Here is a 27,124-nt window from a genome sequence, read left to right on the forward strand (position 1 = left end):
AGTGAGCTTTGAGCATGATAACTCTAACAGAGACAGTCATTACTGTCTCTGAAAGTGAGAGCATCTTCTAACTCTGGGGGAGATTTCTCCCCTGTGAAGTTCCACATGCTATCACTGGGACTCAAGGCTCTGGACAAGGAAAAGGCTGCAGGGGCAAAGTCAAACCAGCAGGGGGCACCGTACCCTTGCACCACAGACGTAGGATGGCATCCCAATACTTATCATTACAATAAATCCATCTTGTGTCCTGAATGCTGGTCTTCCAGGCAAACCAGCCTCAGTTTTCATCAGGCCAGGTCCGTGTGCTTGTGAGAGGCCGTCGGAAGCAGGCCGGCTGACAGTGGACAGTCTCTCTGAGAAGGAAGCAGCTGGTCTTCACCTGAGACTTCGGTTGCTTCCTCAGCTGCTTCCAGCCCGGTGTGTACAATTCTGCCGTACACTGGTGACCTGAGGTAGGTACTGGTGGGTGGCAGAGAGCTCCATCTACGTGGCTATGGAGAAGCCATCACCCAGGACGAGTGAGAGTTCCAGAATAGTGTCTGTCTGTCCCGCAGTGTGAGATCCGGTGGAACTGTGCTTTTGTTTGTTTTGGGGTACTTATGGGGGTGGGGGTTTGACATTGTTGATGTCTTTCTGGGGAAGAAATTCTTGAATCATCTTTTTATACTATAAAATGCTGCATTTTTTAAAGGTACGAATAAATAAACCACACACACAGAAATTTCAAAGTTAAAGCGAGCCTGGTGGGCACACATGTAATTACAGCATTTAGGAGGCAGAGGCAGGAGCAGAGGCAATGGATCACAGTTAAATTTGAGGTTAGGTTGGTCTACACCATGAGTATCAGGCTATCCCGGGCTACATAGTAAGATTCTATCTCAAAAAGCAAGTGCCATCCCCCAAAACAAACAAAATGCAAACATTTCTCAAGCTGAGCCAAAGCCTTCAGTCTGTGAAGCAATCAGACTGATCCCCAAGTGCAGGGAACACGGCTTCAGCAAATGGCAGGTCCTCTGTTCTGCATGCTTCCAGGCTGAGACTTGCCTTGTGTGAAAGAGGCAAACACTCAGAGAGGCCTGGATGGAGTTGAAGGGGCTCTGTGGGGGAAGAAATCAAATCAAATTGAAGTAAATCAGGACCCTTTTCCTGCTCCATCCTTTCAGCCACAGCCTGGGGACATGCTTCCCTTAGCAGCTAATCATCTGTTCTTATTTGCTTACATACTTACATCATATTACTTACATGCATAAACATACTCATACATGCTTATATCTACTCTTTACTGCTAGTGGCAGATTTGCATTATCCTATGAATATTTAGAAGAAGGGGGCCACTTGGGCTCCATTCTCAGTGGGAACACTGGTTGGGTCTCTGAGGGTGGCTCTGAACTGGTACTACATCATTCCGACACTCTCTCAAAGTCCCTGTAGTGAGCATGGGGCACAGTCAGAACATAAGATGGGCTACAAATGGAGGACATATAACTTTACATAATGCATTTGGAGACTAACCTACAGCAGACTACTGAACAACAACGGGCCCTTACGGGCATCACATCCTGCCACCTCTCCTAACAAACTGACAAGTGCTTAGAATCTGAGCACCACTCACACTGCCCTTCCTCATTCTTTTTGTCACAAGTCCCCCAAGCTGCTTTTCCCGTAAACTTGGTCTGCTCTGATAGTGGCATTATTTTCCAGTCATTACAATATGGCACTCTGAAGTTATTTTCTAACCAGTTAGCACCTTTGTCTTCTCTAACGCTACCCCCAGTGTTTGTTCTACATGATCTAAAGAGCACTCATTACCATGAAATTCCCCTGCCTAAAAGCCACCAACAGCCACACATGATGCTACAAGCCTATAATCCCAATCCCTACACTTGAGAAGTTGGAACAGAAAAATTTAATGTTCAAGACCAGCTACATAGTGAATTCCAGGTCAGCCTAGGCAAATAGAGAGGGGAGAGAGGGGGGGGGAGGAAGGAGGAGGAGGAGGAGGAGGAGGAGGAGGAGGAGGAGGAGGAAGAAGAAGAAGAAGAAGAAGAAGAAGAAGAAGAAGAAGAAGAAGAAGAAGAAGAAGAAGAAGAAGAAACAGTTCCTGAGAAAGAGGGACTAGAAATATTTTGCTTTTTAAGTTCTAGTCCTTTGGGAGACTATTCATTGTGATCCCAAGTCCTACCGTGTTAGGGAGCTGAATTATAAACAACACAGGGTAATAAAATTTTTATTTAAAGCCTTTATTATTATTTGCTTTGAAAACTTCACACTATCCCAACCAAGTATTCACCTTATTTCCATCATTGTCTTTATACTGCTTCCCTGATTAATATTTGCACTATTAAGAAATGAGGTGCCAGGGACTGGAGAAATGCTCTGTGGTTAAGCATGCTGGCTGCTCTTCCAGAGGACACAGGTTCAATCCCAGCACCCATGTGGCAGCTCACAACCATCTGTAACTCCCAACCTAGTGGATCTGACACCCTCCTCTGATTTCAATGAACACTGTGTATACTTCATGCACATATATACATGCAGGCAAAAACCCCATATATATTAAATATTAAATAGAAAGAAAAAGACAGAAAGACAAACAGAAATAGAAAGAAAGCAAAAAGAAAGAAAGGGAGGAAGAAAGGAAGAAAGAAGGAAGGAAAGAAAGGAAGAAAGAGAGAAAGAAAGAAAGAAAGAAAGAAAGGAAGGAAGGAAGGAAGGAAGAAAGGGAGAGAGAGAGAGAGAGAGAGAGAGAGAGAGAGAGAGAGAAAGGCAGTAATGTGGTTATAACTGGCAACATACAGCTTAGCAGACTATCCTCCATACATCCTTTCTGGTGTCAGCTGAGTGGCCATTTCCAATAGATTTGTCTTTTGTTACCTGGTCTTGAGCTGTGAAGAGAATGTGCTCTCAGAAGTGGTGAAATGTTTCCTCTTTTAACATAGACCCTGGTTATACTCACCTTATGTATCTTTTCTGAATCCATGGGCTGTGTGTTTAATTGTGTGCATGGAGGTCCCCACGCCTATCAGGCCAGGACTCTACTGCTGCGCTATACCTTCCACCTCCTATTAAACTTCATTCCAACACTTTATTTCTTGCGAATTTTGTCTTTAATATCTGTGTTGGGAGTTGGTAGGGCCTCACCACTGTATTTAACAAGTAGTCACTTGTGTCCCTGATGCTATGACTGTAGTGTCTTAGGATGAGGTGGAGAGGCTCTGGGCTTATGTTTATGCACCCAGGCAACCGTTGTGTTTACTGTCTCTGGTCAGCTTCCAAAACAGCCACACCGCACCCGTTAACACAGGCACTGGCTCCATGCTTGCTTGCTGATGGCTTGCCCTTCCAGTTGTGTGGAATTGTTAGTTTTAGCTTGAGCAACTGGTGGTTTCTTTTGAGAGGCAGCGTCACCATCGTACATCAGAGTTTCGACTGACAGAAATCCCTACTGCTCAATGAGGTGGTGAAACTGAGAGGTGTGGTGTGTGTGTCTGTTCTTTAGTTTATCTGACATTGTTTGGGGCCCCAGAAACCAAAAGACCTTAAGCCAAGAATGATGGATATGAGTGACCTGGCTAGAAAACCAGGGCCAGGAATGAAGAGCTATGGGGAGGGAAGAGAAGACATGGAGGACATTTGGGGAGGGTTTTACAGTAGTTGATATTTGAGCTGGATATAAAAGGCAGGGGATGTTTACAGAGCAGTGTGTCAGGCACTGTGCTTGGTGTGCTAGCTGCTTCAACTCCTACAGTCTCTACAACAGCCCCATGAAGGGAGGGGTCATAACTACTCTTATTGTTTAGGTGACAGAGCAAATGCATATGAAGGTTAAGTCACTGCCCCCCCAAGATCACAAAGCTGATATGGAAAGGGAATCGAGATGTTCTTGGGTACATGGCTGTTACCCGAGAGATGCTCTTGGGAGCATGGGTTCATATCTGTATTCTTCATCCTTCAGATCTTTCTCTTCTCTCACTTCAGGGAAATTCAGTTCTTACTAAGAACCAGAAACTTTAAATCACAATCTTAGAACTTGAAACCCAGAAAGAAAAACGACGACAAAGAACATTTAGTTTAGCTCCTTGATTTTACAGATGCAAAAACTATGGCTAAGTTAATAAAAAAAAACTTTTTTTTGGTCTGTTTCAAGTGATAAGAACCCATTTTAAACTATCTCAGATGAGAAAGGAGATATATTAGGTTTTAGAATTATAACCAACCTTCAGGACCAGAAAGAACTGTTGTCAGTTGCTATTGGTGTTTTCCTTTTATCTGAAATCTGTCTCTGCTTCAGAACACGATGACTTGCATGTCTCTTGGTGTCACTGGAATTTATTTATGGCTGGAGGAAGATATAGCCATGGGAAGCCTCAGACTTATAATTACCCTATGGTAGTGATTTCACATTAAAGAGTGAACTCGTCTCTCCTTGTTTCTGCTTGTATAAATCCCAGGGAAAGGCTCTGAAAGGTCAAGCTTGGGGATATGTGGGTCACAATTATGGTGCCAAGAGGATGTATCATGCTGGTGTGCTCTGGGCTACACCATACTAGGGTAGGGATGGCACTGGGTGGCAGGCTTATGGAGGCAGTCCCACAGAGGAAGGAACATTGGGTTCACCAGAAAGAAGGACAGTAGGGTAGACTGGCCTCAATGATCGCCACCTCCTGATATCCAGGTCTTCCTTCATGTTTTGAGCATGAGCTAGGCCTAATGTCTGACTTCTTATGAACAGAACAAAGGAGACATGGTGGCATACCACTTGGAGATTAGTTTACCATCTTCCCCCCACTCTAACCTTGCCTGACTCATACTGGCAAAAGCCGGTTCCCATGTTGTAAGCTAGGAATATAAGCTTACAGAATGACCCATCTAACAAGAACCTGGGCCTTCAGACACTAGCTAGAAAGTAACTGAGACCTTCAATCAATCCAGCATTCCACAAATTACCAAGTCCAGATCACCTGGGGGAACTTGGGAGTTGAGCCCATCCTGACAGGTGGCTTTTTGTGACACCCTGGGGTGGACGATTCATATAAGTATTACCTAAACTCCTGACCCATAAAGCTGAGAGAGTCAATGGGCATTTCTTGGAATTGCTATGTTCTAGAGTGACTTGTTATATAGCAACAGAAACTTAATTCAAGGACAAAGATATTGAGTAAACCTGTAAGAACACAAACACTGTCCTTGCTATGGTTTCCAAATGTCTTTAACACCCCCTCCCAGACTTCTGGCATTGCACTTTTCGAAGCATCAGTCACTGCTCTTCTTTACTACCCTACAGTTCCCACTCCGCAAGCTTTCTTTTCTTTCCTTTCCTTTTCTCCTCTCCTTTCCCTCTTCTCTCCCTCTCCCTCTCCCTCTCCCTCTCCCTCTCCCTCTCCCCTCCCTCTCCTCTCCCTCTCCCCTCCCCTCCCCTCTCCTCTCTCTTCTCTTTTTTCTTTTTTTCCTGGTTTTCCAAGAGGGTTTCTCTAGTCTTGGCTGTCCTGGAATTTGCTCTGTAGACCAGGCTGGCCTAGAACTTACAGAAATCTACCTGCCTTTGCTTCCCAAGCGCTGGGGTTAAAAGCACGTACCACCACTGCCTGGCTTCTGCAATCTTTCTTAAGAGGCAGCAGAAAAGAGAAACATACTAACGAGGGAACTGTGTTAATTAACTGGTTCTGACGAGGACTTACCATGTGCCTAGCAGTTTTCAGACCCTGTTCCACTGATCTCATTTAACGATTCCCTCAAACCTAGTAAGCCTGGTTTTATAAGTCCTTTTCTACACACTGGAAATTTGAGCCTACAAGCAGACGTGCCTGGCTCAGGATTACTTATCTGGGAAGTGGCGGAGCTGGGCTGTAAGAAAAGCACATTCATTCCACTTCAGTCTGTGTGCCCCGCCAGGCAGGTAATTGCTTTTTATCTGATAATCGGCCGTGAAGAAAGAATGTGAGGCTAGTTGCAGCTTCAAGCCTCAGTGCAAGTCTACCCGTTTAATCGTTCAGCGTCTACCGGATTACCAGCTGCTTTTCTTTCTGTGCCAAAGAGAATTTCTAACCGAACTGGCTGTCAGCTGAACAAGTCCCTTAAGGAAGAATCCTTTACTATGAGGACACAGTGCTGTTAGCTCCACAAGAGCCCATGGCAGCCCTTTATTATTGTGAAGAGTGGCCTATCCCAGCAGAGGAGGCAGAGCAGTAACTTCAAGGCCCAGTGAGCCTGTCTTTTGGAAATACAGAATCAGGAAACCCAGAGCTGGTTTCTCCTACGATGTCAGGAGGCTCTGTGGGCAGGTGTAGCTCTGCGCCCTTCACCAGAACAGCTGAACAAGAAGGCCAGACACAGTTCTTAGCCATGCAGAGGCTAGACAAAGTAGAGGCCAGCTTTCAGATTGGGAGAAAAGTAATTTCCCTGAAATTCCTTTCTGTGTCATGGCTCAGGGCTGAACTACTGAAGGAAGCATTTTGGGAACACCATACAGGAGGGAGAGAGAGAGAGAGAGAGAGAGAGAGAGAGAGAGAGAGAGAGAGAGCTCTAACCCTTTAATGATAACACCTTTTTAAAGACTAATGCTTTTCCCCAGGAGGGAGTCCTTCTAATAAAGACCTCAGAAATGAATATGTGATAAGCAGAATTTCACAAGGGAAAGTAATTTGAAATGAGAAACAAAATAAAACTCAAACCAGTTTCTCATCTAAGACCTGCTTTGCTCAACCATGATCCAAGGATTCACGGCTCAGGGTCCAGACCCTCCTCTAGGTTCCTGGTGGCCACCAGTTGTATTTCAATTCAAGTCCAAGTTATAGAATTGGGAGTCACATTTTGGCAGGGCTTACTAATATGGTCATATCTTCCTATTTTTATTTCCAATATTTTTATTTGCTGCAATGAAAAAGGGAAACCTTCATGACAAGCAAATGCTAGCAGCCCGTTACAAACAGAAAGGGCTGGAGCCAGCAGCTGGGTGCCAGCAGCTGGAAGACAGCATTTCTACCTTCCACTTCTGAAATCATCTGTTCTAAATTTCTATTCCCAAGAGTTTTCTGCCCATGGTCTTTGTAATGTTTCTTTGCCTCTTACCATTGTCTGCCTCGGCTGTGTGCGATGTAACTTGGTTCCAGAATGGAGTAGCTACCTCTTGTTTAGTTTCTGCTTATACAATCTCTGTACCTTGAGAGTTAATATTGCCCCTTGGCCCTTAGAGAGCATTGGGTAGAATTACCTCCTCACGTCTGCAAGAATGCTCTCAGTTACAGAAATGTGTGGACATCCAAGAGTTTTATGTAAAATGTATTTGCATATAAAACGTATATTTCCCTATGTACATCAAACCATTTCTAGACCACTTATGTAATAAAATGTAAATAAATGACACATAAATAACTGTTAGACTGCCCTTTTTAGGGAGCAACGGAGGAAAGCTCTGTATGTACTCAATACAAATGCAATATTAAAACCACTTTGACACTCCTTAGATGTAGTAAGTCAACTAGATATGAGGTAAGCTCTTTACATCTAATGTCTTGACTCATCTCCACAAGAAACTCGTCTCTCTTGCTATCATGAGTGTGCTATCCCAGAAACACAAACATTTGTGTTTCCCCACAGTGTCAGAATTTACTGAATAACAATGAATTCACAAAGTCCAGTGGCTTCAGTGGTGCCAGTTTGCCAGACAAAACCACACACCTTTGTAATCTGGCCAAGGCACATGCATGTTCTTTTATCTCAGTGCTAATTACTAATATTAACCCTTCTAGCATACAGCACACAGTAAATATATCTAAATATCTACACGTATACATGTGGTTTACGGAATGAATACAAATTAAAGAGGTGGAAGCAGAGTTTGAAATGTTTCAGAAGTGGGTTGAGGGACTGAAGAGATGGCGCACTAGTTAAAGGTGCTTGCTGCTTCTCCAAAGGACCTGAGCTAGGGTCCCAGACAGCACCCACATTGGGCAGGTCACAAAAGCCTTTAATTCCAGAGCCCAAGGATCTAATCCTTTCCCCCTACCCCTGTCTAGTTAACCACAGACTTATGACACATAAATAAAAAGAAAAATAAATCTTCAAAAAATCAGCAGGCTGTGAAATTCTATAGTGATAAAGCAAGGAACCAGACCAGTGCTGGAAAAGGGCTGTTGATGAATATGTCCCAGTCAGCAACCAGGTGTGAGGTGAAAAGGCTGAACCAGGGTTCAACAATAGGATGCGGTGGGTTCAGGTCCACATCCAGGCATGTGAAAGATAGATGGCAGTGGATTGGGCAGCATCAACAATGGGGTCCAAGCCTAAAGCTACAGCGATGGTCAGGGAATCTTCTGCATGTCTGCTCTTGACATACACACTAAGTCTCAGATAACTGCTTGGTATGGGTCATGTCAACACCATGTTAGGTGGGCCATCTTTATGGTCCAAGCAAGGGAGTTACACCCTTTTCCTGATCTGCTGTGTCTGATAACTTTTGGGCCTGGTTACCCTAATACAATTTAAATACATCTATGTACCCCCAGAGTCTCAGTTTACCTTGACAAATTCACAAGGTGGCTCCCTTTCTACTTCCACAAATAAGTCATTTATCAGTCTGGACCGAGGTGGTGTTTGATGGTACACTTTTGTGGCTCTACCCAGGGGCTACAGTCATTCTCCTTTTAAAAACTGGACTTAAAAAATATGCTCATAAAAGTCTCCCAGGGCAAGGCCTTGCCTGAGAAAAATTTTTATACAAAATGGAGCAATTTAGAGTAGGAGGTCTAGTCTGGTCACAATACTTGGCTGTCTTATCTTACCAATGACACAGAAGGAAAGTCTAACCCCATGTACAGACTTGCAAACCTAGCATCGAGTTAGAGCTAGTCAATTTGATTTCACAGCTTGTATTCTTTTATCTGTTTCTTTATGTAGCTCAGGCTGACTTAAAACCCACAACCTTCATCAGATGGTGGAATTACCCGTGTGTACCATCAATCCCTGCATAGCTTTTGCAATTAACCACAAGTCTATTTAGTTGGCTCTAGAGTTTAGTCCATTTCTTGAGTCATAGTTAATTGACTCCAGTATTCCTATTTTGTGAGATAAAATAGATGCCTGGATTCTATCCAAGACTCATCCCTTGGATAAGAGCACCTGTGCCAATTCATAAACACAGAGGTGGGGATTGGCGTGGAGAAAAGCCGTAGTCACTCTCTACACACATGGGAAGGGGCTTCTGCTCTTTTCCGCGTAGGTTTGCTCCAAGGTAAACTTTTTGCATGTGTGTCCTGTGTTTTCTTGAATTCTTCCTGGAAGTCTTCTTCTCATCCAGCAGCATCTCCACCAGCTTCTACGTCCAGCATTATACCCAGAACTGGCCTTCAGTTCATCTGCTTTGCTTTTAGATGGTCCAGATCCACAGAGTTGAATGATTGCCCATTTGCCTGGCTCTAGACAGGCTGTGCTGGGTCACAGTGTTCGTAATTGAGCAGAGCTTGTACTCTTGGACATGGGTCTGCATAATAGGGTAAAATAAACTAAGAGCTCTAGAATGGAATAACTTATGTGAAGTAGGATCCTGACTTGAGGAGTAAGACCTTTTTGATCTAAGAAATGAAAAGGTGCCAGTAAGCATAGGATGTTTGAGTATACACCGGTAAGTCACGTAAGCATCTTTTATTCAACAAATACCAACAAGCACTTGATAAGAACCTGCCACTGATCTAGACCCACGAGTGAAGAAGACAAAGGCCCTATTTTCATGAGCTCGTGATTCACCCTTTAAGGTAAGAGTGACAGGGTGGGAACACAACAGAACAGCTATAGGCTCAGGTCTTAGGGGACCTTGGTGATACGCGGAAGTGAGGTCGTAAGCCAGGAGCAAAATGCTACCCACTTCAGATATGAAAACCACTCTTTCAGATGTGGCCCCAAAATGGTGCCTGAGAAACATGCAGCCCCAACTCTGGTGTCTCCTTGTGGTCTAGGAGGATTTACTGCATCACCTCATGGTACAGAACTACACGGATGCTACAGAAAGCATCCTGCCAGAGAGACAAATATTCAATAGGCATATCTGCTTGGACTCTGGCCAAAGTCAGGCAAACTCAGTCTCAGTGCCAGGAGGGTTAGGGAGGTGTCAGTTCTTTTAGAAACCAAACCTATAGGCTCAGAGACACTAATGAAGGGCTTGGCAACTTCCCTGAGAGTTGGATGATGTCATTAAGTGGGATGGGAACCCCTGCAAGAAGGGGGCATGTCCATTCTTCCCAAGCATTTCCTTTTTTCATTTTTCCTTAAAAAAATCAAGGAGATCTTTATTATATATCAAAATTCATAACGTCATAGTTATAACGATGGGTAATATAGTCATTGTTTTAAATGAATTGTGTACTGGTTGGTTTTGTGTATCAACTTGACACAGGCTGGAGTTATCACAGAGAAAGGAGCTTCAGTTGAGGAAATGCCTCCATGAGATCCAGCTGTAAGGCATTTTCTCAATTAGTGATCAAGGGGGAGGTCCCCTTGTGGGTGGTGCCATCCTTGGGCTGGTAGTCTTGGGTTCTATAAGAGAGCAGGCTGAGCAAGCCAGGGGAAGCAAGCCAGTAAAGAACATCCCTCCATGGCTTCTGCATCAGCTCCTGCTTTCTGACCTGCTTGAGTTCCAGTCCTGACTTCCTTCAGTGATGAAACAGCAATGTGGAAGATGTAAGCTGAATAAACCCTTTCCTCCCCAACTGCTTCGTGGTCATGATGTTTTGTCCAGGAATAGAAACCCTGACTAAGACAACTTGTGACATACAATTACTGAATTTTCAAAGATAGCACAATTTATACAATACTTATCTATCTATCTATCTATCTATCTATCTATCTATCTATCTATCTATCTGAGACAGGTATGTAGCTCCAGTTGGCCTCAAGTTTATGATCCTTGGCACCCTAGTGCTAGGACTACAATTGTGAGCAAGGCCATCATGCTTTGTGGCTAGTCCTGCTTTTCATTAACAGCGATAGGACAGTGGAGGGTGGGGTATTGGTTGTCAGATTTTCACAGTCTCTCATCTCTTTCCATTATTTTGCTTATTGTACAATTTTATGTAATACTACCTGCCCATATTTGTATCATTTACCTTTTGATCTGTAAACTTGTGGAGAGCTTTTGGTGCTGCTTATAGAAATTTAGCAAGTACTTGTCACTGGGATCGAGGAGGAAGTAGGATTAGATAAGAGTATTTGCATTTGGGCTAATGCAAGGATCAAGGTAAACACTGCTGGCTATTTGGGCTGTATGGCCTTGAATGGAGGAAGTATACCACTGTTGGTGGGCTTTTCAGGCTTCAGCCAATCCCAGCCGGCTCTCTGATTCCCGTTTGTGGTTTGAGACGTGAGCTCTCAGCTGCTGCACTGCTACCTCCATTCTGCCATCTTGGACCCTAACCCTTTGGAACTGTCAGCCTAGTGAAACTCTTCTTTGATAACTTGCCTTAGTGTTTTACCATAGCAATAGAACAGAAACTGATACCAAGAGAAAGGGATTAAAGTCCAGGAAGTTCTTTACAGGAACTTTGTTTTTATTGTCTTAGAACAATAAAATTCAGCAGTGGGCTGGAGAGATGTCTCAGAGGTTAGGAGCACTGACTGCTCTTCCAGAGGTGCTGAGTTTGATTCCCAGAAACCACATGGTAGCTCACAACTATCTGTAATGGGATCCGATGCCCTCTTTTGCTGTGTCTGACAGCTACAGTGTAGTCATATAAATAAATCTTTAAAAAGAAAAAAAGTTCAGCAGTGTTACAGAATGCCCGAAAGGTCCTGTGACGCTCAGGATTGTTTAGTACCCCGGAGCTTTTTGGCCATCTAATATTACTGAATCAGTGAGCTTTGGGTTCAGTGTGCCACCCTGTCTAAACAAACAAACAAGCAAGCAAACAAGCAAACAAGCAAACAAACAAATAAACAAACAAAAAACAAAGGTGGAGAACGATAGAGGAGAACATGTCTGGCTTCCATATGCTGGACACATGTGCATATGTACCCACCTATACATACACACAAATGAATACACATATGAACATGTACACACGCGCACAACACACATACACATTAACAAAAAAAAAAAAAAAACCCCAAAAACCAAAAAACAGGCCATGGTCTGGATTTGCCTCTAGGCTGTTACTTACCAATCCCCATATTTTTGGTTAAATGCTACCAGGATAGAGGCAATTAAAACAGAAACCAAGGAAGTGGTCTATGAACCGATGTCAAGGGTTACTACATAGGTCCTAACCCCACCCTACTTCCTCTTCCACATGTCAGTAGACTAATTTACTGGCTTTTCTATGCTTAGGTGGTACCATGGGCCAAGTCTTCAGAGTGGAAGATGGGCAGGTCTGGCCCCTTAGAAACTCGCTGAAAGGTCTTCAGTGTTTTCACATGCTCAATGTTTATCTGATGGCGGGGGTGGGGGGGTGGGGGGGAGGGAAATGATTGTCAGCTTTGTTAAGATCTAGGTTGGCTGGGGAAAGGGGGCCCTGGCCTGCCTGTGGAGAATTAGGTTAAGTGAGGTGGGAAAACCTACTTACTGTAGGTTATTTACCAGGGCTCAGATCCTGGTAAAATAAAAAATGAAGTGGGGCTAAGGGATGGATGGCTTGGTAGTTAAAAACACTGGCTGTTCTCAACGAGGACCTGGGTTCAGTTCCTATCTTTTTTTTTTTTTTTTAAGATTTGCTTGTTTGTTTGTTTAATATATCTGGGTACACTGTACCTGTACAGATGGTTCTGAGCCTTCATGTGATTGTTGGGGGTTGGATTTTAGGACCTCTGCTCGCTTCGGTCAACTTCATTCACTCAGTTCCTGCTTGCTCTTGCCCAAATATTTATTATTATAAGTTAGTACACTGTAGCTGACTTCAGACATAAGAGGGCAGAAGGGGGCATCAAATCTCACTACCAGTGGTTGTGAGTCACCATGTATTTGCTGGGATTTGAACTCAGGACCTTCGGAAGAGCAGTCAGTGCCCTTACCCGCTGAGCCATCTTGTCAGCCCTCAGTTCCTGTCTTAATTCCAGGGGAATCTAACTTCTGACTTCTAACCTCAGAGGCACAGGTACTCACACGATGCGTAGACAGCACATGCAGTCTAAATGCCCAGACACTGAAATAAGCAAGCAAGCATAAGACAGACATGTGGGCTGAGCATGAGCATCCGTTACTCTCTGCTTTTTGGCTGCAGATACAGAGGACACTGGGAGATGAACCTAGGTTCCTTGAAGAGCAGTCAGCGCGTTTAACTGCCGAGTCGCATCCCTAGCCCCTATGATGCCTCTTCCAGCATGGCTTTCTGCTGCCTGCATGGCTTGGGTCCTGGAATCCTGATTAGGGGCAGAGAGGGAATGGAGAAAGGACAGACATACAGACACATGCACAAGGAAGCTGGGGTCCTGTGGGTGTGTGAGGTCTGATAGAGCTACACCTATTAATGTTGGCAACCGGAATATGCAGGGGAGGGCTTAGCCAGGCTCTGTAGAGGGTCTCTGTGAGCTAGTAGTCTCAAGTCTTAATGGCCTTGCCAGTTTCCATGGGTTCAAGGCCTTGGAGTTCCCATGTCAACAATACACATCCACTTGGATCTTCCTCAGCTCCCTACAATGGCTGCAGAGCTGCCTGTTTCTGCCAGAGATGACAGAGAGTTTCACGTTTCAAAAGTATGACTGTGTTTTTAAAACATCTCTTCTGTTGTAGCAAATAGATCTACAGAGTTTGTCAGTTCTTGTCCAGGTGAACCTCTGCCCTGGCATCTTAGCCGCCAGGGTTGTTGGTAGGTACATGGAAGGCTTGTGTGTATGTGTGTGTGGGGTGTTGATCTGAGATGCCTTCTCAGAGCTACAAGCTGCCCTTTGTAGTTCAGATAAGGACCAAGAGAAAGGAATCTTCTCGGCCCTCACAGTATTATTTGATAACCAGAATACTTTTTTACACCACCATACTTCCACTCCCCACCCCACCCCCCCACTTGAGGTCAAGGGCCTTCAGACACAATGGCTGCACCAAGGAGAGTGCAGTGCAGATCTGAAGCCACAGAGAGTGACTGCCTGGCTTTTTCCTAGTAGAGAAGGAGGTGGGTCTGCATCCTGCTTGGTCCAACGCCCTGGATGACCAGGTTTTCTGTGGACAAGAACCATTGTTGTGCTTGGTGACCGAGCTTGCATCTTGCAGCCCATTCACCATGATCCAAATCCAGGCTGCTTCTTTTATAGAAAATGCCACAGAAAGTAGTCACAGCATGTGTGAATTGCCCTAGTTCCCAAAGTATGGAGCCCACAGTATGTATGGATGTGTTTAATGCGCATGGGAGTTTTGTCTGCACATATCTCTGTACATTATGTATGTGCTTGGTGACTACTGAGGCTGGAAGAGGACAAGGGCTCCCTGGAACTGGCATGATAGACTGTGGTGAGTCACCATGTGGGTGCTTGGAGTTGAACCCAGGTCCTTTGGAAGAGCAGCCAGTGCTCCTATCCACTGAGACATCCCCCAAGTCCCAAGACTGACAGTTTGAAACTGAGCATCAGTTCCCTAACCAGGCCTTTCCACTGCTCTGGGATGAATAGCCTTGCCCTTCTCACGCCAGCTTACTCCACCACCCCCAGAATCACATTGTAGGGAAAACTGACTACTGGATAAAGCTCCAGTCTCATTAGTGAAGGGTCTCCAGCCTCAGGAACATGTGCACAGGTTAGAAATTTCAATGTACATAGTGAGCCATCGCCCTCTGCCAGCACAGGGTGGATACAAAGTAGCAAGGGGCCAGGTGTGGTGGCACACGCCTTTAATCCCAGCACTTGGGAAGCAGAGGCAGGTGAATTTCTGAGTTCAAGGCCAGCCTGGTCTACAGAGTGAGTTCTAGGACAGCCAGGACTACACAGAGAAACCCTATCTTGAAAACAAAACAAAACAAAACAACAACAAAAAGCAAAGTAGCAAAGGAATGCCTTTGCTGTTTGACATCTCTATGATACTAATGCCTGCTTATGACTGTAAGCATACTATCTAAATTGACATTGTACAGGAAAACTGGGCATGGAGGAGGGAGAAACACTTCCTAGCTGCAGACTGTGCTGTTCTTGGCTACACCTGCCTTGAGCCCTACAACCAGCTGGCACTCCTATGATGAATTACCATTCACTTAATTGCAGAAGTGAAAAGCTGCTCTTTGGGGAGCATAAGTAGCAAGGAAAGAACAGAAAGTGGACAGCCTGTCTGGGAGAGCAAATGTGGCATTCCTCAGAGCCACAGAACCCCCAGCAGGGGAGCGAAGCCCCAGAATCCTGTTCTTTCTTTTCATTCTGCTTAGCCCAGAGACACAAGTCAATATAGCAAACCACCACTCTGTGGGCAGCACAATTGTTTGGCAGATTTAGGGAGACTTAGAACCTCAGTACCCCTATGGCCTTTGCAGGTCCATAGTCACATTTGCTGACTTAACACAGAAGGCACCTGAGGGGCCTCCACCTCTCCTCAGTCATGGACAGTTCCTTATAAAGTGGAGGATCTAGGCCCCATGGAGGAACCATCATTTTAAGTCAGTGCCTATTGCAGAATGGACAATAGGGACACCTAGCAGGTTTGACTCTTGGCCTCTGTAGTGGAGACTTTTCTTGTTGCCATGGCATACCTGACAAAAGCAACTTAAGGAAGGTGGGGAATGCACAGGCTTGCAGTTTGAGGAGATGCAGTGGCAAGAGAGGTTCAGAGGAAGGAACCGAAGGCTGAGTCACACTGAGAGCCAGGAAGCAGAGAATGATGTCCGCTGATGCTGATGTGAGCTCCCCCGTGTGTGTGTGTGTGTGTGTGTGTGTGTGTGTGTGTGTATGTGTGTGTTTTCAATTGGGGACCTCAGCCCATAGAGCAGTGCTGCCTACATTTTGGTAGATTAACCCCAGTTAACCTGATCTAGACACTTCTCACAGACCCACCCAAATTTGTATCCACACTGATTTATAAATCTGATTTTTAAAATTTTAGTAGTAGTGGCACATGCCTTTAATCTCAGCAAGGGAACAAGCTGTACCTCTAGGAGGCAGAAGCAGGAGGATCTCTGTGAATTCGAGGCCAGCTTGGTCAACTGGGTGAATACCAGGACAGCCAGGACTATGTAGTGAGACCCTGTCTCAAACAAAAAAAAAAATCCCTGACAGTCAAGCATTACCATCCCAGTTCTAGTCTGAAGGATAATTATGCTAGTGGAAGGACTCAGAGATGACAAATGTATACACTTTCTGTCATTATACCTTCTACTAGAAGCGTCTCTACAGACCAGAGGCATATGAGTACCCAAATGCCCCCAGAAGGCATTTGATAAAGCTTCCAGTTCTCCCACAGTGTCTCAGGTGTTCTCCTCTGGAGGCATCTGAAGAAGATAGAATGGAGCCTCCTCTCTCAGCATCTCTTTTTCTTGCTATAGTTATTTCCCTTAGGATTCGTTACCTTTCTCAGCAAACCCTCGTAGCAGAGGAGTTAGATGAGTTAGATGTATCTTAATGTGGTCAAGGTGACAATGGAAAGCAAGCCCTTATCTTTAAACGAAATTCATTTTGTGGAGTGCCGTCACTGCCCTCTAAACTGGGATGTCTTGAGAAACACCGTGTGTCTGGAAGACCCAACTCCTCTCTCCCACATGCTTCCTTACCTTATTCTAACTTCTCACCCTGTCTCTCCTGCTTCTGGCTTTTCTCTGCAAGGAGCCCGGGGCCTTGGAAGCAGGAGCTCTGGAGTTACTTTTAACACCTAAGCGATTTTAAGTTGTCGGCTTTATCTCCCTGGATGTCAGCTTTGTCACCAGGAAAATGTTAGATATGCTGTAGAACAGTCTCGTTGGCCCTTGTCAGCCCTTACTTGAGACCTAGATCCATGTCCCAGTCCCTCAGGGGTAAGATGCTGCCCTTCTGGACATTTCCGGGTACTCTTCACACGTGGAGCACGCAAAACTCATCTCCAGGACAGGGCTGTTCTGGAAGGGAGCACTGTGCCCTGCATCAGCTGTGGGTATTGGTGTGGTGTGCTGGAACATGAGTCTCTGCTGTCTGCTGCCCACTGCAAATGACCCATCCAGGTAGACACATCCCCTGTACACACTGAGTGAATAGTTTTACATGTTTTAGGCCATGGAGTACCTTGAACTTAATGGAGTGTGAACAGGTTTTATTTTCATGAGCCGCAGACGAAATGTCATATGCCAAGTTTGTCACTGAAGCCGGGGGCAGGGGACAGAACTCCAAACCTCTCACCTAAAAGTGTCTGGTGCTTTGCTCACTACTTAACTATTTGTAGAAAAGCGGAAATCTGGTTCTTTTCTCCCCTGGAGCTCTAAATAGATTGTAATACGTTCTAGAATGGATTGAAAGAGAAGTGAGGTCGCTGGGTACAAATGAAAGCTGTTCAGGTGGACTGAGAAGGGATTGAAGAAATCCCGAGGCTGTCTCATAACTCTGCACTGCCAAAAGTCTACCTTAGACTCTACTTAGAAAGGATGTGTGGGGTACACATGGTGGAACCAAGCCGAGCTCAGCAAGGGAGCCTGCCCAGTGAGGAAAACCTGAAACAAATGAGAAGTCAAGCTGCCCAAACAAACAACATGGGGTAATTAGTAAGGCTCTCCAGGGCCCAGGATCACAGCTCAACAAGCTCATTAGGGCCTAAATGACTGTTCCCATCTCCTTGTGGCTGCAGGATGCACTCTGCTGGCTTGCTGGAATGAGGATGCTCTTCTCCCAGCTACTAATTAAGCCTTTCTAACCAACACTGGGAGGTGGGTCAGACCCATGAACTGCTCCCAAGGAATAGGCTAAAACAGTAACCTGATACCCAGCTCACCACTGAACTCCACCACAGAGCTGTCTGTCACCTATGTCGGTACTGTTTCCCACATGTGAGACTCTCTCTCTCTCTCTCTCTCTCTCTCACACACACACACACACACACACACACACCGCCCCATGGTTTATGGAGATTGTCACCTTGATGTGGTCTGACAGTGACCTCTTACTGAACTCTGTGCTAGGTGCTCGGATGAGTATCTTATGGACCATCTCTTGCTTCATCCTTACAGTCACTGTGGAAAGAGTTTTGCAACCCCACATTGCAGATGAGAAACCTGAGGCCTAGACTGCTCAACACTAATCAACATGGCTACACAGCTGATAAGTGGCAAGATCCAAATCACAATCCTTTTGTCACCCGGCTTTGCTTTTGCACTCGGACAATGACTCTACTCAAAAGACAAGGTCTCACTTTATAGCTCTGGCTGAATTGGAAATCACTATGTAGACCAGGTTGGCCTCGGGTTATCAGGAACTTGCTTGTGTCTGCCTCCTGCTTGTTGTTAGGATTAAAGGCAAAGGTGCAGGCCTGTTTCTGGATGATTTTATGCCTGCAGAGAGATGCTGTGTAAGAACCTGCTGCCTTGCTGTAACCCACAGAAGAGAGTCCACTGTGGAAGTGCCTTCACTGACACAGAGGCCCAGTGGATGAGGCTTCTTCAACATGTACCTATTAGCTCCTGTGCCCACTGGGCTCCTGGTCTCTCTTACTCTTCTTGTTATGTTTGTTCACCTTCTGCCTGCTCTAGGATATGAAGTCTGTGGCAAGGACAATGGGAGACTTTCTCAGTAAGCCTGACGAATCCAAAGGCTGAGGAGTTTAAGGCCCCTCTCACCCTGTACCCAGCACCCAGCACTCAATCAGGTATCTGGTTACTCTGCTATTTGTTCTTTTGATCTATGGTAAATGTTGCAAATGGCAGCTGGTAGGCCAGATCCAGGCCCACGATGACCTACATAGTTAATATTATTTTTACTTACTTGGCATTTTTTAAAAAAATAAATAAAGGCCTCACATTCTTCTGTTGCAACAAGGGCTAGGTCTTGGGATAGCTGCTGGCGTGTCCATTTTACCTAATCATGTGCTTGCTCCATGCGTACATTAGATTTAGTGACCTCTGACTAGGTTTAGCAATAGACTTTACTCTAGGCTTTTACATTCAATTCCATTAGAAGGACAAACATTTAACCTGAAGTTAGAGAAATGCTCACTGTACACACCTTTTCAAGAGTACTTATATATTTTGCTGACCTGAAAAAGTAGATTATTTTCCAAAATACAGTTATGCTTATTTAAAGTTCCCAGGAGGAATCCATTTTCCACCCTCTGCTGATAATTTTGAGATTTTGATGTAGTTTTTGATAAAACAGTAATTTGCAGTATGAGGTCTGTTGGGACTTTCTGTGTTCTTTATGTTGTCTTTTTTTCAGTTCACTCTGAGGGTTTGGAGATGTGCACCCCAGAGGGGCTGCGTTCTAGAGAGGATGCAGGTTTCCAGAGCAACGGCAGCCTAGGGTTGAGTACAGAATCTTAACAGTCATAAGGATCCTTCCTTGGGCAATTCCAAGCATATGCAAAGAAAGTGTCAAAGTTCAGCCACACCTTTGGCAGAGCTAGGAGACAGTTCCTAGTCCTGTCTCCTGGTGTCACTCCCTCTCAGCTGGATAGGGATGACCTGAGTAAGTCATGGAATAACGTAGCAGTGTGGCTTCTAAAGTCCATCTTCTCTTTTCCTTCAATGCTAACTCCTGGGTCAATCTCTATGTTCACTTAAGCCGTCCTGTAGAGAAGATTGTGCAGCCAACAGCCCTGTGTGTGGGTGTGGATGCTGTAGCTGTTGCCTGCCTAACTTTAGATTGCTGCAGCCCTAGGTGACAGCTATACTGAAACCACTAGCTGAACTGCTCTGAAATTTCTACATACCAGATACTGTATGAGCCAGCTAATGCTTATTGTTGTCTTAAGAAACTAAATTTTGGCCAGGCAGTGGTGGCACATGTCTTTAAACTTCAGCACGTGGGAGGCAGACGCAGGAGAGTCTTTAAGTTTGAGGCTGGCCTGATCTACAGAGTGAGTTCTAGGACAGGCAGGGCTACACAGAGAAACCCTGTCTTAAAAAACCAAAAGGGAAAAAAGACTTTTTTAAATAGAAGGTAAATTGGCTCCTGTATATTCACAAACAAGCATTTATTCATTATTAAGCATCTAGCCCATTCTACATGCTCAGGATGCAGTGGAAACAAAGCTAGTATGTGGTACAGACCCTCAAGGATGTGATAAACAAAACATTCAGCAAGCCAAGAGATTGGGAATGTCTTCTGAATGGAGTTGCTGCTAAGCAAAGGGCAACATTAACCTGGGTATGAGAGGAGCAAGCGCTAGGAATGGCTAGAATTTCCCCCTGGCATCTGTCCTGACTTTATTGCCTTTGATGCCTTAAGATTTTTAAGAAAGGAAGCAGAAATTTCTCAAAGGTAAGGCAGGGACATCTTCTTTTTCTTAGGACAAACTCCCCTCCTGTATGAAAGGGAGTGGTTGTACAGGCCACAGAGCTCTGCCTCAAGGGCACTGGGGGAAAGTTTGGAGCTGCCTGGGACTGGACACACTAAGAGAGACAAAAAATTAAGGGTGTTTGGGGAGGACAAACCATGACTAGCATTGTTATTTTGTTTGCTTTTGCTGCATACAAAACCTTCTGAGGTAGGTTGGCCTTTTGGATACACAAATATTATATTTTTCTTTAAGATTGGTTTTAGGAGAATGCATAGAAGATTAGTAACTTACCTGTTAGAAAGACCAGGAGCTTTCAACCCAAGAACAGCTACAAATAAAGCCCAAAACAAAACCATAAATTTACTTAAAACATAACTAGATATTTTGTGTGTGTGTGTGTATGTGTATGTGTATATAACTCAATTGTGTGGTTCTTGAATGTGTTGTATATAGATGATAATGTTGTAGCACAATGTCAACTGACCTCTAACTAACTAACTAACTAACTAACTAACTAACTAACTAACTAACTGTGTGTGTATGTGTGTTTCTCTGTGTGACAACCTGTGTGTATGTATGTGAAGGACAGAGACAGATGTTAAGTGTCTTCCTTCATCACTATCTACCTTACTTCCTTGAGACATGGTCTCTCACTGAACCAGAGACTTGGCGTTTTGGCTAGGCTGTCTGACCAGAGCCTCCTGGGATCCATCTGTCCCTGTTCCCCAGCTCTGGAATTATGGGCAGGCACAATCACACTTAACTTTGTACATGGGTATGAAGGGTTGGAACTCAGGTCTTCATGCTCCCACCCCTGAGCCATCTCCAAATCCTGCATCTGGAGCTCTGGACAAACACACTAATGTAAGGGTGATAGTCACATGCATCTGCTCTGTGTGATTCCCCACAGAAAACCGTGCTCCTACGCTTGGTGGTGACATTGTGTTGCTGCTGACAGACTGGGGAGGTCGTGTGACACCTTGCCTGACACGTGGGAAAGGTTGGGAGTGTGGCTGGACACACCACTGCACACTGACTGCAGACCATCCTGCTGATGTCTCCCTGCAGTGGTCCAGGGAGGTGGATTCACAGAATGGTTGGTTTGGGAAGAAGCACGAGAAGGATACAGAGACTCTTCAGTCCCAGAAGAGCAGCATCAAGCTTTGCAAACAATGGTCTTGCTTGTCTTTCTTCTCTGACTTCCTTCCAGGAACACAGAGATGCCAGTATGAACAGATCTCCACTAGCCCTTAGGAAATATACAGAGTTCCTGAATTGAAGGAGGGCTTAGGCTCTGTATCAGAACTCTTGTGTTGCTATGACCAGAATGCTGGAGAACTACTGTCTGGGTTACTTGTCTCACTGCCATGACAATGTAACTGATAAAAAGCAACTTAAGGAGAGAGGGGCTTATTTTGACTCTGGGTCCAAGGGAAAACAGTCCATTGTGGTGGGGAAAATATGTCAGCAGGAGCAGAAGGTGGCTGGCCACAATGCATTCACAGTTTCAAAGCAGAGAGTGATAAATGTTAATGTTTATCTAGATTTTCTTTTTTATATAGTTCAAAACCTCAGTCCATGGAACAATGCCACCCACAGATTTTCCCCACCTCAATTGACTTGATCAAAGTCACATCTCACAGACATGTCCAGATCCTGCCTTGTGAGAATCAACATTAACTATCACAACCTAAAGGAGATGAATCATTAATTCTTTTCATGGTTGCAGATATGGCATTCCTTCCATAAGGGTAGAGAGAGCAGGACATGTCTCATCATGGCAGCCAGGAGGCAGAGAAGGGCAGTAGGAGAAGGGCCATGTAAGATGAAGCCTCACAGAAACATGTGTCCTTCCCCCAGCCTTGAGTAGGCTAAACAGACCTTGAGTGCTTGCCACAATGGTTTTAAGACCTAGCTAGAGTTATCTGGCCTAGCCACATTTGCAGTTTCCTACAGGAGCTTTGAGGAGTAGACTGCCCACTGAGCTTGCTTTGCAACACAATCCAGCTGAAATAAAGGATGGGTCAGTGGGCTCTCCCTATATAAACACAGTGCTGAATATTAAACTTTGAGACTTGATCAGAACCTTTGTCTTGGTTTCATCCTTCTCTCGCCCCTCATCCTTTCAGGTAGACACAGTTCTCCATGGCCGCTGGACTGCTACAGAAACACTTTAAGTGACCTAATTCCTCTGAGGGTCCCACTTCTCACTTTTCCAAAGCATTGATGAGATCATGGCAGAGAACTGTCTCTAACAAGCAGAGCAGCAGTGCATTTCTTCCACATGTCTTACTTTTTTTTAAAAATATTTTTTATTACATATTTTCCTCAATTACATTTCCAATGCTATCCCCAAAGTCCCCCATACCCTCCCCCCCCCCCACTTCCCTACCCACCCATTCCCATTTTTTTGGCCCTGGTGTTCCCCTGTACTGCCAATGGAGGAGCTAGAGAAAGTACCCAAGGAGCTAAAGGGATCACATGTCTTACTTTTAATTGCTTATTGTTTGAGGGTTTTTTTTCTGCATGTCTGTCTGTCTGTCTACACATCATGTGTGTGCTTGGTGCCTACAGATGTCAAAAAAGAACATCAGATCCCCTGGAACTAGAGTTACAGGCTGATGTGAGCCACCATGTGGATGCCAGAACTCAAATTCTTTGCAAGATCAGCAAGTAGTCTTAACCACTGAGTCATCTCTCCAGCTCCATACTCTAGATTTCTAATTTAATCAACTCAACAGTCAATACTTAGCATTATAGGTTCAACATACAAACTTCTGCTCTGGTATCTTCAGAGGGTCTAGTAGTCCAAACAAGATCTTGGCAAGCCTAATGCTCTGACAATTCAATTCCTCATTCATTCAAACACACTAGTCACGTTCTAAGTGCTTAATAGTCACATAAGTTTGTGGTCACTATATTAGGCAGGGTGGGTTATGGAATATTTCCCCACTCACCACAGCTGTATTAGATGAAACTGTGTCTAAAATCCAGGATATAGAATAGGTTTCCTATATAATAAGAAAATTACCTTCTTGAAATAAATGACGTAGGTTTGTACCATTCATAAACTAGATTCTAAAATCAGCATACAGAGATAAATACAAGTCAGCTAGCAAATACAGATATATAAAGGAAGACTGGCTTAATCTTTTTGAAAGGGGTGTTTCAGTCAAGAATCCCTTCACTCCCAATCTCTTCCCCTCAGCTGGGGCATTAAACAATGGCCTTGTAAACACTAGGCAAGTTCTACATAGCTGAGCTATGTGCCCAGCAGAAGTTGGCTCTCACAATGTCTAGTGTTATACTTTTAGGTTGGTGTGTGAGCATGTGAGTGTGTGTGTGTGTGTGTATGTGTGTACACTTCTAGCTTTGGAGTAATTTGTTTCACTGGTCAAACATGAGGTGAAGGACTTGGTTTGCAGTTAGGGGCAAAGTGTAAGACACACAAATGGTGTCTTTCAATTTTCATATAGCACTGCAGGAAGCCAGATGGATGCTCTATAAGAGGGCCAATAAACAACTCCCCAGTGCAGTTTGAATCCCATCCCTTTTGTTAGGCTCTTGTCTCTTGTGCGGGAGTAACAGGTGAGTTGCTCACAGGACTTCAGAAGTTCCTCATCTATACAACATGTTTTGTTTTTCACTTTTGTTTTGATGCTAAATAGATGGAGAAAAGTCTGAGCTTGTTAGAATCACAGTGTGATTTCTCATAGACAGTCCTTGCTCAAGGCTTAGTTAAGGAGGGGTTACCTTTCTGCCAAACTTAAATATTTTATAATTAAGCAGAACAAAGGAAGTCCAAACAGGGGGAAAAGAAATCTGGGCATGGTGTTGCAAATCTGTAATCCTGGTACTGGAGAGCCCAAGGCAGGGAAGGATCAAAACTTGTGGTCAGCCTGGGCTACCAAATAAAACTCTATCCCTCCCCAAACAGGAAGCAAAAGACAAAACAACACAGTTTCTCCCTGAAATCTTTCTTGAGGAAGCCAAATGTCAATACCCATTGACCCCAAAGATTGAGTGGGACCTTAGTATGAGTGGGTCACTGTAGAAGTGGCACTAGAGTTGTTCAGACTCCAGAGCCCCCTTGGAGAACCCAACCCAGCAGAAAGTTCTATCCTCTCCAACCTCCCTGCTCCCCAGAGCATGCATGGTTCTGCCCGTTCTGGTTCTAAGTATGTACAGTCGTAAATCTTTCCTTACTATTATACCACACATTTCCAGTCAAGTCACAAAATCCCCGAGGGCAGATGGTGCTTGCCTTTTATCTCTTGTTACAACCCAAACATGGGGCCTTCTCCCTTTCAGGCTTTCTTCATATCTAGCTTAATTTTCACATCAGAAGTGATGTCCTTAGATGTGAGAAGAATCATAGGCATACACTTAAATATTCACACACACTTTAAAAGCACAACCAATAGAAAGGCCAGAATTTTCTCTTTCAGTTGGGAGAGAGATTTTAAAATTGTGTACCTTACTTGGAAGGGTTCTAAGTGGACTCTCATGACATCATCTTGAAGAGCAACGACAGTTTGAGGTGTTGGAATCAAGCCTTGGAGGGAAGCACAGCAACTGCCTTCTAGACCCTTTCAGTGGACGTTTACCAGCTCAGCCCATGTGGGATCCCGTCTTCATGTGAGGACTTAAACAGTCAATGATACAGAAATGGCTAATTAGAATCCTACCAGGTCACACTACTGCATGATGATACTACAGTTTTGTTTCCAGTAGGACCTCACTGTTTTAAAAGTGCCTCTCTTCCTGGTTAAGTTCCCCACAGTTCAGTATTTTATCATTACCTTAAGGGCTATTTAATCCTGTGCTAAAGGTTATTTTAATTGTGTTAGGATAAATCCCTGTTTGCTGGTATTATAATAGTTGTAATAACTTACATTAAAAGTATTCCTAAGTAGGGTCTAGGGAAATGGCTCAGTGGATAAAGTCTTTGCTGTGAAAGTCAGCATTCACGTGTGTACACGCATACTCATGTGCCTAAATACATGTAGACATGCACGTGTACATGCACACAAAGCATACACACCTATATATACACAGAAAAATCTCTAAGTATATTTTTAAACATCATCCTGAGTATTTCCCAACATTATTAGTTTAGATTGGATTCTGGGCGGTTTGTGTTTTGTTGTTTGTTTTTTATCTCCTTGAGGAGGTAGCCCAGGCTAGCCTGGGCTAGCCTCAGGTTTGTACCCTTCTTACTGTGATCCCAAGTGCCGGGATCACAGATATGTGCCACTAGGTCAGTCCTTCACTGAATTTTAAAGAAGACTCCAATGTAGTTGTATGAAAAACATTCTGATGAATTGAAAGTCATGAAGATCACCATGTTTTACATTGTTTCTTTATAAAGATATGGAGGGCTAATTTAAACATAGGTGTCATGATTACTTTAAACATTGGCTGTCAAAACCATTTTATTCCAGCCTGTGGCCACCGTTGACTCTCCAAGCACGTGGTTACCAGTGCCCCTTCTTCCCACAGGTAGGATTTAAAGTCCTCACCTGAAAACACTTCTTATCCAGGGGATACTGCCACAGATCCTGACCACAGACCGACCGGCTCCTCCTCAGGTCAGAACGACAGTTTAGGTAAGCTTTGATCATTTGCTTCTGTTGTTTTAAAATTAAGACCATTTGGGTGCCGTGGCCTGGGTGACAGGGAAGAGAGGGAAGAAAGGAGGGAGAGACACCAACAGACTGGGAGGTGCAGTGTTATTAGCAAATGTTTGCGATTGTTGTAGCTCCTGAAAGCTTGGAAGGCCTCTAAGGTCTCAACCACAAATCCTGCCCAAGGCCTGTGGCTGGCTCCCTACCTTCCATAGCCTATTATTTAGACACTGTCTGTGTAACCCTATCAAACAATGGCGTCTCCTTCCCAGGCTTGCTCACCTGGCCACTGTCTCCTTCTGGGTCGTGGAAGGGTGTATCAAAGTAACAGAACAAGTTAGTGGCTATTTTCTTCTCTTGCTCTCTAGACTGGGTTGTTTCAGCACCCTAGACACACCCATTTTAATTAATTACCAAGTGTGTTTTGCAAGGCACTTTTCTGCTTTATACAGGATACTTTTTTTTTTTTAAAGGGTAAATCGTTGTGAGATTGCACGGTGATTAAGACACAGCAGCTGGGGGCAGGCGAGTGTGCACTCAGGTACATTTTCTTATGAGGCTTTTGAACTGATTCCAAGGTTCCATGAAAAGTTGCTTGGGCCTCTGGCCTTGCCTTCAGCTTCTTTTCAGGTTGTAAGGCACCATGCATTGGTCTCGTCTGGGCCTCATAGTGGATGACTGAAACACAAAGAAGTAAGATGACCCTCTCTCAGGACCTTAATCTTTTAAGGGTGTGCGCTACTCCAGGTGGATGACAGCATGAATCCCTTGCCCAACCCAAACAAGGGCTTTTATAGGAAAGACAGCTTTCCTTTTGCTACAGTACGTTTTGGCTGAAGAGGCAGGAGTCAGGAATGAGAGGTTAAAGCAGAGACATGGCTTGCCAAGTGCTGCCAGGGGCCGAGTGGACAGTAGGCAGCCTATTGATAAGGCGTTCCTAACAGTCTCTGCACATCAGAACTCCAGGCCAATGGTCTGATTCAGCGACTGCGACCTTTTGAAGGGCTGCTTCATTTGGGATCTAAGACCACCGACATGTAAGACGTTTCTCTTGAAAATACAAACTCCTGGGCACTATTAGATTCACAGATACAATTTCCTGAAGGTAAGGATAGACACCCTGGGTGACTATACACTTGAAATTTAAAACCACCTG

General features: G+C 44.5%; 1 long non-coding RNA gene across 1 annotated transcript; it reads left to right on the forward strand.

The window, feature by feature from the left end:
* Window positions 1-26,543, forward strand: Gm32213. Its single transcript, XR_872288.3, has 3 exons — window positions 1-452; window positions 25,844-25,950; window positions 26,442-26,543. It is a non-coding gene; the product is annotated as a predicted gene, 32213 (long non-coding RNA).
* Window positions 26,544-27,124: the final 581 nt, after the last annotated feature.

The sequence above is a fragment of the Mus musculus genome, chromosome 11 (genome assembly GCF_000001635.26).
Source record: "Mus musculus strain C57BL/6J chromosome 11, GRCm38.p6 C57BL/6J".
Classification (NCBI taxonomy): Eukaryota; Metazoa; Chordata; class Mammalia; order Rodentia; family Muridae; genus Mus; species Mus musculus.